The sequence below is a fragment of the Pongo abelii genome, chromosome 15 (assembly GCF_028885655.2).
Source record: "Pongo abelii isolate AG06213 chromosome 15, NHGRI_mPonAbe1-v2.0_pri, whole genome shotgun sequence".
Lineage (NCBI taxonomy): Eukaryota > Metazoa > Chordata > Mammalia > Primates > Hominidae > Pongo > Pongo abelii.
In genome coordinates this window covers 105,380,002-105,392,364 of record NC_072000.2, presented here as the reverse complement: position 1 = coordinate 105,392,364, position 12,363 = coordinate 105,380,002, and the positions used below count along the sequence as shown (strand labels likewise).

The 12,363-nt window shown below is 33.5% G+C and overlaps 1 long non-coding RNA gene, 6 other non-coding genes and 2 pseudogenes across 7 annotated transcripts in view; all 9 read right to left on the bottom strand.

The window, feature by feature from the left end:
* Positions 1–41: 41 nt before the first annotated feature.
* Positions 42–12,363, bottom strand: part of LOC100936905 (uncharacterized) — a 71,396-nt gene continuing 59,074 nt past the window's right edge. Inside the window, exons 19-25 of the long non-coding RNA XR_010137027.1 lie at positions 11,843–11,905; positions 9,382–9,464; positions 8,463–8,547; positions 7,512–7,576; positions 4,461–5,755; positions 3,208–4,189; positions 42–1,385 (exon numbers count right to left, since the gene is read on the bottom strand). This is a non-coding gene — a long non-coding RNA (uncharacterized LOC100936905). The remainder of the gene's footprint in view (positions 1,386–3,207; positions 4,190–4,460; positions 5,756–7,511; positions 7,577–8,462; positions 8,548–9,381; positions 9,465–11,842; positions 11,906–12,363) is intronic.
* LOC112128913 (small nucleolar RNA SNORD113/SNORD114 family) lies at positions 4,054–4,127 on the bottom strand. Its single transcript, XR_002911360.1, has one exon. It is a non-coding gene; the product is annotated as a small nucleolar RNA SNORD113/SNORD114 family (small nucleolar RNA).
* LOC112128917 (small nucleolar RNA SNORD113/SNORD114 family) lies at positions 5,234–5,302 on the bottom strand (annotated as a pseudogene).
* LOC112128878 (small nucleolar RNA SNORD113/SNORD114 family) lies at positions 6,219–6,290 on the bottom strand. The gene has a single exon (XR_002911329.1). It is a non-coding gene; the product is annotated as a small nucleolar RNA SNORD113/SNORD114 family (small nucleolar RNA).
* On the bottom strand, positions 7,149–7,221 carry LOC112128914 (small nucleolar RNA SNORD113/SNORD114 family). Its single transcript, XR_002911361.1, has one exon. It is a non-coding gene; the product is annotated as a small nucleolar RNA SNORD113/SNORD114 family (small nucleolar RNA).
* On the bottom strand, positions 8,035–8,101 carry LOC112128902 (small nucleolar RNA SNORD113/SNORD114 family; annotated as a pseudogene).
* On the bottom strand, positions 8,981–9,055 carry LOC112128896 (small nucleolar RNA SNORD113/SNORD114 family). Its single transcript, XR_002911347.1, has one exon. It is a non-coding gene; the product is annotated as a small nucleolar RNA SNORD113/SNORD114 family (small nucleolar RNA).
* On the bottom strand, positions 9,907–9,981 carry LOC112128873 (small nucleolar RNA SNORD113/SNORD114 family). Its single transcript, XR_002911324.1, has one exon. It is a non-coding gene; the product is annotated as a small nucleolar RNA SNORD113/SNORD114 family (small nucleolar RNA).
* LOC112128906 (small nucleolar RNA SNORD113/SNORD114 family) lies at positions 11,404–11,481 on the bottom strand. Its single transcript, XR_002911353.1, has one exon. It is a non-coding gene; the product is annotated as a small nucleolar RNA SNORD113/SNORD114 family (small nucleolar RNA).

Here is a 12,363-nt window from a genome sequence, read left to right as displayed (position 1 = left end):
CATCTCAAATATAAATAAATAAATATTAATTGCTTCATTAATTAATTGCCTTCTCTTAATAAAATAAACTGGAACTTATCACTGACAGAGCAAGGACATTAACTATTTCATATATTTTTCTCAGTGATTCTGAAAATATTTCTCAGGAGGCAGCATCAGCATGATTTGGGAAAATATTGGAACCTACAGAAATTAAGTTATTAGAAATTTAGATTCTCAGACCCCACACCAAACCTACTGAATGAGAAATCCTGAGAATGTAGGTGACCTTCTGTATTTTTACAAGCCCTCCAGATCACTCCAAAGCTCGCATTTGAGAACCACTACTCTATATTACCCTACCCTAGACAGGTGACACTCTTGATGTACTGGTTTCTTAATGCATTGCAGTGTTTCAGAATTATACAACCAAAAATTCCTGTCTGATAGCATTTTCCTCAATTAATCCAGCTTTATCCTATTCATCTTTATTTATTTATATGTGTGTCTGTATGCTTTGCTGATTCTTTCATTTATTTCCTTCGAATAATGCAATAAATCCCCAGGATCTACCAAAACCCCATACTTAGATCCTTCAAAATTACTGAAATCTACTATGGACTTATTCTCACAGATGTAATGCCCAAGTGTTCAACCTATGACCCATTGTCCCTCTCATAGAAAACTTGTTTATACAGGCAGACACCCTGGAGGCTCTTGTCTGTGTCCAGTTTATTCCTACCAAGACAGGCACTCTCTAGGAGAGCCCCAACCAGGAAATAAGTTAGGTCTGGGTGTGTTGGTCAGGTGAGACACAGAAGAAACAACTTAGCAAAGCACATGAAATAACAGGAGCAGTGGACTACTCACAAGTCCCAGATAACAGATGGCAGCATGCCTGGCAGGGCCAGTGGGAAGGGAGGACATTCATTAAATATGCTTCAAATTTCTTAATAACACAGTGAGGAAGCAAACCAGTCGAACCATAGCAAGAACTTTAACAGCTACTTACACTGGTTTTTTCTTTTTTTGTTTTATTTTATTATTATTTTTTTTTTCTTTTGAGATGCAGTTTCACTCTTGTTGCCCAGCCTGGAGTGCAACGGCACAATCTCAGCTCACTGCAACCTCCGCCTCTCGGGTTCAAGCGTTTCTCCTGCCTCAGCCTCCTGAGTAGCTGGAATTACAGGCATGCACCACCATGCCCAGCTAATTTTGTATTTTTAGTAGAGACGGGGTTTCTCCATGTTGGTCAGGCTGGTCTCGAACTCCCGACTTCAGGTGATCCGCCCACCTCGGCCTCCCAAAGTGCTGGGATTACAGGCATGAGCCACAACACGCGGCCACATTCATCTTTACTCTCCTGACAAAGTTTAATAAAGACAATCCCAATCATGATGTCCATTCTGTGGAATATAGGACAGGTGTGAAAAGCATGAGACAATCATTCCATTGATTTTTCTAAGACACTGACATATGGATTAGCTAATATAGCAATTAGTTTCTTACTTTTAACTAAGCAAAAAACCTAGAATATCACTAATCAAATTCGAACCTTGACTATTATGTACATATCCCTAAATCACCCTTCAGATATTCTGTTTATTTTTTAATAAATACTAGTTTTCAGAATTATATTAACTAATTTTTTTCCATCATAATCTATTTGGATAATTACTCCAGTTTTGTCCTTTTCCTCTTTATTAATTTATATATATGTTTATTGATATTACCATTGATGCATTATAATATTGAATTCAATACCCAGGAACCCAACAAAACCCCAGAATCAGATCTTGGATTATTACTGAAATATGTCTGCAGCCCAATTTCCATAGATTTAATTTACCAAATCTCCCTTTTAAATAAATTGCAGGGGTGCAGAAATGAATTTAATCATAAAACTGATCAATCCATTCATATCACTGATTGGTGCTTGGCCTTTTCTTCATTTAACATGTACCTACGTTTAAGATGGAACAACGAACAACTATCAATTCATCACCCCGTTCAACATCTAAAACCCTGATAATGACTTATAAAAACACAACTACCTAAAATGTAAGCCTTGGATCTAACCCATAGACCGTTATCCATCAAGGAATATTGCATAAACAGGAGTAAAACCCAAAATGGAATAATATATAGCTATGAAAAGAGAATGGAAAACACTGATCTCTTTTTAAATCGTGCTCCATTGTACTAAAATGGATTAAGTTATAATCCCTGCTTAAAAACACATCCTCATAAGTAGTCCACGCTTAGCTTCATCTCACTTCCTTACCTATGTTTTGATTTATGTATTTATATAATGTTTTCAATTTACTAAAAGAGAAAACAAAAACAAGTACAAACTGAAAAGCTCCAGAAATAAAGACAATGAGTATTCACTTATGTGTATATGCAGGTTACTGACTTGGGTCACAAGCTTGGTCTATTTTTATTAATGGATTATAACATTTAAGACATGTCATAATAATTCTTGTTCCAGTAAATATACTCAAAATGAGGCCACACTTAGACATATTTATCTATATTAATTTATGAGATGTTTATTAATTTTATTATTATGATAATAAAATTAGTATGTGTTAACAATCCACCAAAGCCCTAAACAAGTTTCTTGAATAGTCTTAATATCTGTCAATGGGTTGATTTCCAAGACAGGTAATAAACAAGGTAATAGGCTAGGTCTTTTTTTGTAAAGACCTATAAAAATGTTGTGAAATATAATAATAATCATGTTTGTCTAGATTTGATTTCAGTTATGTCATTGATCCATGCTTGAACCGTTTTGTTTAAATTATATAGTCTATCAAGATGTAACAATAAGCCGGAAGAATATTCCACTTGATCCTACTATGATAATGACAAGTATTTACTTCACATGTGCTCCTTCCTCAGGGAGTTAACAGACTAGGCTATCTAGCAATATAGGAACGTTTGTGTAAACTATGAAAAATGCTAAAATGGGATATTAAAAATGTCCCATTTTTAGTTTATCTATAAAATGACTAAAATGACATCAATCTTCATCTTTTCAAAATTGTCCACAGTTGTAATGAATTAGATTAATTATAATCCTTAGTTTATAACAGATTCTCACCTTTTATCTCCTTTGATTTTCTTTCAGTACGTGGCCATTTATCTACCTTCTATATAGTACTATGAACATCAATGAACAGGCAAACTACCGAATCAAAAACAAGAATGTCAACTATGACTTACGTAAGAACACACTCCTTGTCCTTTGGGGAACAGTCAATACCACCGTCACTACAGGATGATCAATCACCCATGAACATCAACACTGCGAAGTGCAAAGTAGATGTTACAGGTAAGAAACAAAAAGATTCAGGCTGTGTCTGAATAAATATGAAATGATCAGGGTTAGGTTCATCTCAAACACTGGTTCACGACACTCCCCATCCTTAGATTAGACTCACTCTCCTTTTATTTATTGAATTATTTCGGTTATGAATTTTACATCAATAGTGAACACTCTTGAATCCATCACCTGCATTAAGAAAAACATCTGACTATGGGACATATTGGCCCCAGTGCCGCTACTCAAACATGTAATCGTCTTGCTATTCTCTGCAAGTTAGCTTTGCCTTAAAGAATCAGCTGCTTCTCATTCCTGGCTTTATAACATTCTCATGAGTGGTCAGTTCTTGACCTTTTTATCTATTAACTCATTCATTATTAGTCTAAATGAGTTTATAATTCAGGAACAAATGAATTAATTTTTCCAACCATCTATTCCTTTTCAAGAAAATGAGTAATATTTTCATTTTCGGAAATCTAGAACAGAAATGCCTATCTGACCCTAGTAAAATCCTAGAATTTGTTTCTAAATAAGAGCAACTTTATACAGGACATACTTAGTTCATACTTGGTTCCATTTTTCTTCGTGTATTCATACATTTCTTTGGTTATCTGTGCACTAATCAACTTATGAAAATATAATCCATCGCTATGAAACACAATCAGATCTTTGCTATTTCTAATATATATATATATATATATATATATAGGATCAATTACATCATAGGGAGTAAACTAGTTTTCATGTTGGACCTCAAAGTTCCAAACACAGGTATTTATTGTTCATAATTCATACATCACCAAACTTTGTCTTTGGTCCAGACTTGGAGCTCTTTTTTTTCATTCATGTCTTCATTTATTGATAGATAAATTCATCAACTCACTAATAAGAATAAGTAAATACCAAAGAGTCAGAAAAACTCAAGAGCAAGATTCTTGAATATCTAATATCTGTCTACAAAATTATTTCCCATAGACACTAGATATATTTTATTAATTTAATGCAGTGTTTCACATACAGATTAATCAACATAATGCATTACATGAATCCCATTCTTAAGACATTAACTAATTAAATGCCAAAGTGTATAATAACACAGTGATACCTCTTAAAAAACGCTCAAACCAAGACAAGAATATTGACTCATACTCACACTGGTTTCCAGGAATCTATACAGAGGCAACCATACGTCTTGTGACTATGAGAGAATTCTTAAATCAGTGCCAGTGCATCCCTTCTAAGAAATACAAAGCAAAGCAGCTGATTTTAAAAACTAAGACCTTTTTGTCGATCTTTGCTTTCCCAATAATTTAGGTATTTATTAATTTTTCATAACATATATGTTCATTCTGAACAAAACAACCTCAAAAGGACTGCTCCAAGCAATAAAATTCCTACTACCCAGCATCTATATGATCACTAATGAAAAAGAGGTAACACCCTTAGGTCCATTTCTTTTTTTTTTTTTTTTCTTAGACAGAGTTTTGCTCTTGTTGCCCAGGCTGGAGTGCAATGGCGCAATCTCGGCTCACTGCAACCTCCACCTCCCGAGTTCAAGTGATTATCCTGCCTCAGCCTCCCAAGTAGCTGGGATTACAGGCGTGCACCACCATGTCCATTTAATTTTTTGTATTTTTAATAGAGACAGGGTTTCACCATGTTGGGAGCTAGTGTTTCATTTTATGTTGATAGTATATCTTGAATCATCACACGGTTGAAGTCCATCTCTCCATCTTCATATTTGTCGAATTATATGTTTGTTTAATACTTTCATCATGGATCAGTTTTAAATAATAACAATATATAAATCCATGAATCCAAAATAAAAGAAGTAGATTCTTACACATTATTAACATCAATCTATCATTTCAAACACTGATTGTCATTTGCAAATGACCCTAGGAAATACATCAGATTTTGTTTTCTGCAAACCTTTAGGTTCCAGACACATATTATTCATCACCCATGACTCCTAAACCATCAATCATTGGTTCAGGTTTACATATCTTTTTCTTCATACTACTGTATATTTGCTTATTAATTAATACTCAATTCATCAAACATAATAAAATAATTATCTGTGAATCACAAAATCTCACAGAAAAGAGATTCTTATATCCCTAATATCTATCTATGGAATCACATCATTCATTTAGTGACGTATGTGTATGTCACTGAATATACCTCTTTCATTAATCATTCCCATTGTTACAAAAATTGATCAATCAACATAATATTTCATGTCGAATCCATACTTATCATTGGTCCACAGTTGGCCTTCTTCGGTTGTATTTAATACTTTTTAAAAAAGCATTCAGTGAGTATCCTAAATAAGCCACCAAAACCAAGGCAAGAAGAGTGACTATAACTCAAATCGGTCTCCATGCTCCAAACACCGGGACAGCCATGGAGCTTGCAAATGCACAGGTCAGTTCAGGTGTGTCCATTCTAAGAAATACAAAGTAGTACAGACAAAAACAAAATTGAGAAATTCTCTCCATTGATCTTTGTAGTTCGAGGTATATACTGATTTGGGGTAATACATGTGACACTTTAACTTAAGAAAAACAACATCAAACTTTCCATTAGCCCAGAATCCAGGCTATTATTTATGTTACCTGCATGATTTTTAACCAGGTGTAACAGCCTGAACCATTGATTTTTTAATGGAATTCAGTGTCTTCAGTGTACATACATGTGGATTCTCTTGCCACCACATCTTTCCATAATTTGATGATGCTTCACCCTATTTACCTTTATGTATTTGTATCCATACATTGATTGTTTTATTGATCAATTTATTATGATAGAGTAAAAACTCATTTAAAAAGGCCAAATAAGATCCTTATATATTCTTAAATAATCTATAGGATTATTTCTAAAAGAGGCAATAACCTAGATTCCTTCCTTCTTGGACCTCAGAGTTCCAGACATATATTCATCATATATGACTTATACGCCACCAGTGGACATCATTGATCCAGGCTTGGCTCTCATTTTCTTCATTCATATCATTGAATAACACATCAATAATCTAATAATACTAAAATAAATACCAAGAATCACAAAAACTAGAAGACAAGATTCTTGAATATTTCTAACATCTGTCTATGGAATAAGCAGAAATATAATAATATTTCTAACATCTGCCTATGGATCAGCTGACCTCAAGGCTTCATATATAATAATTACATTTTTTACATTTGGGTGATGGTTGGCAGTCACTGATTACATTTTGCACTTACTGAATACCCTTCAGAAGAACACTGAAACTGAGACAAGAAGTTTGACTATTACGTCAGTCTCCATGTTCCTAACACGTGGAGGCAACCACTGATCTCATAGCCACAGAACACCAAAATCAGCTCGGGTCTGTCCATTCTGAAGAGTACAGAGCAGACTAAAAACATTGAGACCTAATCTCTGTTGATCCTGCCTTTCTGCATTGCATTTATTCAGTGATTTGGGTATTTACTAATTTTTCATATTATAGGTGTCTTTCTCTCTTAACAGAAGAAACAATCTCTGACCAAGAAAATAAAACTGACTCTTACTTGTTAGATTCTATATAATCCTTAGTCAAAGAGGAAACACTGTGATCCATTTCTTTGATAAGAGGAATCAGTATCTCCTATTTTTAGTAATAATTTACCTCATCTCCTACATTCATAGCCAGACACTCTACCTTAAATCTCTACTTGTATTTTTATCTGTTTATATTTGTTTAATGGTTCTATCATTCATATATTAGTAATAATAAACCTAAATCTATGACCCCAAGATAAGAAAATGATCTTTGTATGTTTCTGACATTGTCTACAGGATCATTTCCAACAGAAGCAAAAACCTAGATTCTTTTCTTCTCATATTCATCATCCATGACTTATCTGCCACCAGTGGTCACCATTGATTCATAGTTGGATCTCTCTTTCATCATTCATTTCTAAATGTTTATTGAATAAATCATTTCTTCTTTGATAATAAAATGAAGACATGATTTTGAAAACCCAAGAACAAGATAGTTGAAGAATCCTTACATTTGTCTATACAATCATTTCCCACAGAGACTACATCTCTTTGATTAATTAACCTCAATGTTGCACATTATCATTAAGCCAGTTAACTTTTTATTATATTAAATGATTTTTAATAATATCAGGAATACTATTAAACAACCTAAACCAAGACAAGAACCATTACTCACATTGGCCTAACACAGAGGCAACATAGCCTTGATCACAGCAAAATGATCAGCTCATTGCATCCATCCTGAAAAGTGCAAAGCAGAGAAGATGATTAAAAAATTGAATATTCTTTACATTAATCTATATTTTTCACCATTCATTTACATAGTCATTTGAGTATTTATTAATTTTTTCTTAATACAACAAATGTGAAACTTGCAACTAACTCAGAGCACTAACCATTACTTATTACTATCTATATGATCCTTAGTCAAAGATGTATTACACTTGGTCCATTAATTATCCAAACATTTCAATTTATATTAGTATTATTTCTCTTTACTACACATTTCAACAATAAACAATACTTCACCCTCATCTATATTCACTTATACACATTTGTTTATTCTTCATTGCGATTTTAATAATATAATATTTTTAAAATTCATAAACATAAAGAAAAAGAACAAGGTTCTTGTATTTCCCTGACATCTGTCTACAGGAGTTTTTCAGACAGAGGGACTAGGCTAGATACTGCTTGTGATGGACCTCAGAGTTCTAGACACGTATTCATTGTATGACTCCTAGGCCACCAGTGGTCATCAATCCAGCCAGAATTGGCCCTCTTTTTCTCCTTTTATTTATAAGTTGTTTCCTAATGATTCATTAGTTCACTAACAATATCATAAATACCTCTGGATCACCAAGTTTTAAGGACAAGATCCTTAAGTATTCCTAGTATCTGTCTACATAATCATTTGCTTCAATTAGTATATTAACACTTCCTTCATCAATCATGTTCATTGTTTAAAATATCCATTAATCTACACAATATTTCATGTCAAGTCCATATGCATCCTTAGACATGGCTGGCCTCCCTTGATTATATTAATATATAATATTTTTAAATATTACACTGAATATCCTAAACAAATAAGCAAAAGCAAAAAATAATTTTACTGTTAACTCACATTGGCCCATGTGCACCTCTACAGAGGGGCAGACATGGGGCTCCAGATCAAGGAAAGATGTTCTGCCAGCCCAGGTGTGTCCATTCTGGGAAGTGCAAAGCAGAGAAGATAACAGGATTGAAATATTTATCACGGATTCCTTCATTTGACCCTTCTCTTAGTCATCCAGGTATCTATTAATTGTGGTAATATTTATCAATTTTCTTTTAAAAAAATGAACAACAGCACACTTGTTCTGATGCAAAATAAGAAACTTCACTATACTGCCTATGTCATCCGTAGTCATATTTTCAATACATTTTAATGATTTCTGTTGTCTCACCGTTTACATTGAGTGGACATGCTTCACACTCTTCATCTTTACTTTTTTACATGTGTACATTGATTATTACATCAATGAATTTATTTTAAAGAAGAAACAAAATTCACAAAAACAATCCAAGAAGATGGCCCTTTTGTATTTCCAAAACCTAACTTTAAGATCACTTCAAAAGCAATAGACTATATTTCCTCCTCTATTGAACCTCAGAGTTCTAGACACACATTATTCAGCATCCTTGACTTCTATACCACCAGTTTTCATCATTGGCTCAGGTTTAGGACTCTTTAGCTTAATTCTCATTTACATGTATTTATGCATTAATTCACGAATATTAATATTATAATCCATGTAAATATAATACCCAAAGAGTAAGAGCACAGAATATTCTAGAACTTTCTATATAATCTGTCAGTTTGATATATCTTTCATGAATTATCCTCAATGTGTCATAAATGAGCTAGTAAATATACTGTTTCAACCAACCTTATATTTATCATTGGCTGAGGCTGGCCTTTTGGATGATTTTTCACACTTTCATGATATTATGAATACCCTTTAAAAAGTCTCTTAGAGAAAGACATGAACTTTATTACTCACACTGATCTCTACGCTCCTAACCAACAGTGGCAACCACAAATCTCATGACCATGAATGCTTAGGTCGGCTCAAGTGCATCCATTCTGCAGAATACAAAGAGCAGGTAACTCTTTTAAAAAAAATTCAAACCTTATCTCCATTGATCCTTTCCATATTTCCGTTATTCAGTTATTTTGATATTAATTTTTCAGAATGGAAATGTCTTCTCTCATAACAAAAGGAACAATCTCAAATGAGACTTAACCAGAAAATGAAACTGACCCTTACTTATTAGAGTCTAGATGAACCTTAGCCAAAGAGACGATACTCATGATCCATTTCTTTAAGGGGCACCAGTGTTTAAAATTTTTAGTGATAATATTTCTTACATCATCATGTATATTCATAATTGAACAATGATTCACCTTCTATTTATTTATTCTTGTTTAATTGTTCTATCATTTATCTATTGATGATAAACCTATTAATCCAAAGTAAGAATATGATCTTTGCACATTTCTGATATCTATCCAGTTATGTTTTCTGTTGGACCTCAGAGTTTCAGACACGTAGTATTCATCGTCCATGACTCAAACGCCACCAGTGGTCATCATTGGTCCATGTTTAGTAGAGGTGGGGTTTCACCGTGTTAGCCAGGCTGCTCTCGAACTCCTGACCTCAGGTGATCCACCCACCTCGGCCTCCCAGAGTGCTGGGATTACAGGCATGAGCCACCACGCCCGGCCAGGGAGACAGTTCTAATAACTACTTCAATGTCCTTTTCTGCTAATGCTCACATCTGTATAAGTTCTCAGTTGGTTTTGATTAATTCATTAGTCTCTTAATTGTGGGTTGTGTATTTTTTGCCCGTTTGAATGCCTGGTAAATTTGCAAATGTTGTGAATTTTACCCTGCTTGTGTGCTGGATATATATGTATTTCTAAAAACATCCTTGAGCTTTGTTCTGGGATACAGTTAATCTACCTGGAAAGAGTTTGATCCTTTTGGATCTTGTTTTTACCATCCATTAGGTCTGAAGCAGCATTTAATCTGGGGTGAATTATTTCCCCCATGGAGGCACTTGCTTCTTGAGAAACCTCTCCAACGCCCTGTGAGGATGCGCATTTCCAGGCTGCTTGGTGGAAATGGACACTAGTCCCTGCCCTACATGAAAGTTGGGTACTGGTCTCCCTAATTTTTTGGACAGTTTAAGATTTTTTTCTTTTTTCTTTTTATTGATAATAATAAAATAACCATGAAGCACAAAAACCTAGATCATGAATGAGCCTGAAATAGTCCTGCATCTCTATATAGAATCACTTTATCTCTTTTAGTAATCATCTGCAAAGATGATTAATCAATATAATGTTTCATATCAATTCCATATTTATCACTAGGCCATGGCTGGCTTTCTTTGATTATATTTCATACTTTTCAAATAAAGAGTGTATGTCCACAAAAACTCGTATTTTTTTCCATGCGCCAAACATACAGAGGCAACTATACATCTTGTGACCACCAAAAAGAATGCTTAAATCAGCTCCAGTGCATCCATTCTAAGGAGTACAAAGCAGAGCATTTGATTAAAAGAAAATTAGGACTTTATCTTAATTGAATCTTACTCCCCACATTTAATTTACTCATTCACTTAGGTGTTTATTAACTTTTTGTAGTTTATATATTTTCTAGACAAAACATACAACCTCCACTTGGTTTGAACCAGAGTAATAAAGTTGACTATTATTTATCAGTGTCTATATGATCATTAAGGGTAACACTTTGATCCACTTATTTCTTAATGGGAATAGTGTTTTCAACATTTATTATTAATATTTCTTGCCTGACCACATATATTGATAATTGAATAAAGCTTCACCATCTATAGTATAATAAATCATACTTATTGATTTATATATTAATTTAATGCTTCCATCATTGATTTACTTATAAGAATGCTATCAAATACGTATTAGGAATATACAAAGATTTTGCCCTTTTATTTTGGATTTCCATCAGAGTAATTAGACTAAATTTTTTATTGTGTTGGACCTCAGATTTCCAGATACAAACCATTATTCAAGCTCCCTGACTCATACCCCAACTGTCATTATCATTGGTCCAGGCTTGGGCCTCTTTTATCTCATTCATCTCTACATTTCTTTACCGGTTCATTTATCAGTAAACCAATCATATTAAAGTAAATATCTACATATCCAAAATGCTTATGAACAAAATCCCAAAACCCTTGAGAACAAGATGGCTTAAGTATCCCTAACACCAGTCTATAAAGTCATTTACCATGTTTTTTTCATTAATTATCCACAGTGTTATAAATATTGATTAATCAACATGTTTCATGTCCACCGCATACTTTCCACTGGGTCATGGGTGGCTTTCTTTGGTTATTTTAAAAATTTATAGTGAATCTTTTCAAATCTACCCTAAACAAATACAAACATATGACAAGAAGATTGACTCTCACTTCCATTAGTGTCCGGGCTCCTACCCAGAGGCAACTGTGGAGAACGCGATCACAGCAGAAGGCCTGTAAGTACAAAGCAGTGCAGATAAAGAAAATAAAAATGGAGACATTATTTTCCTCGATCTATGCATGTCACCTTTCATTTAGCCAATCATTTAGACATTTAAAATATTCAGTTAATATTTATTAATTTTTTTTAAGAAAACCAACAATGATCTTGACACTGACACAAATCAAGAGCGTTTCCTTGTATATTGACTATTTCATAATAGACGCTATTGTTTTCAATATATATGAATAGTTTCTTTTATCTACTCATACAGTTTTTATAATTGGACAGTACTTCACTTATTCAGATTTATTTATATTTGTTTATTAATTATTTTATCTATCTATATTATTTATATCCTCTGTATCATCCTTAGCTAGAGGTAACACATTTGAACCATTTATTTCTTAACAGACTTTTTTCCATATGTATATAAATGGCTTCTCTTGTTTCCCTACATAGTTTCATAATT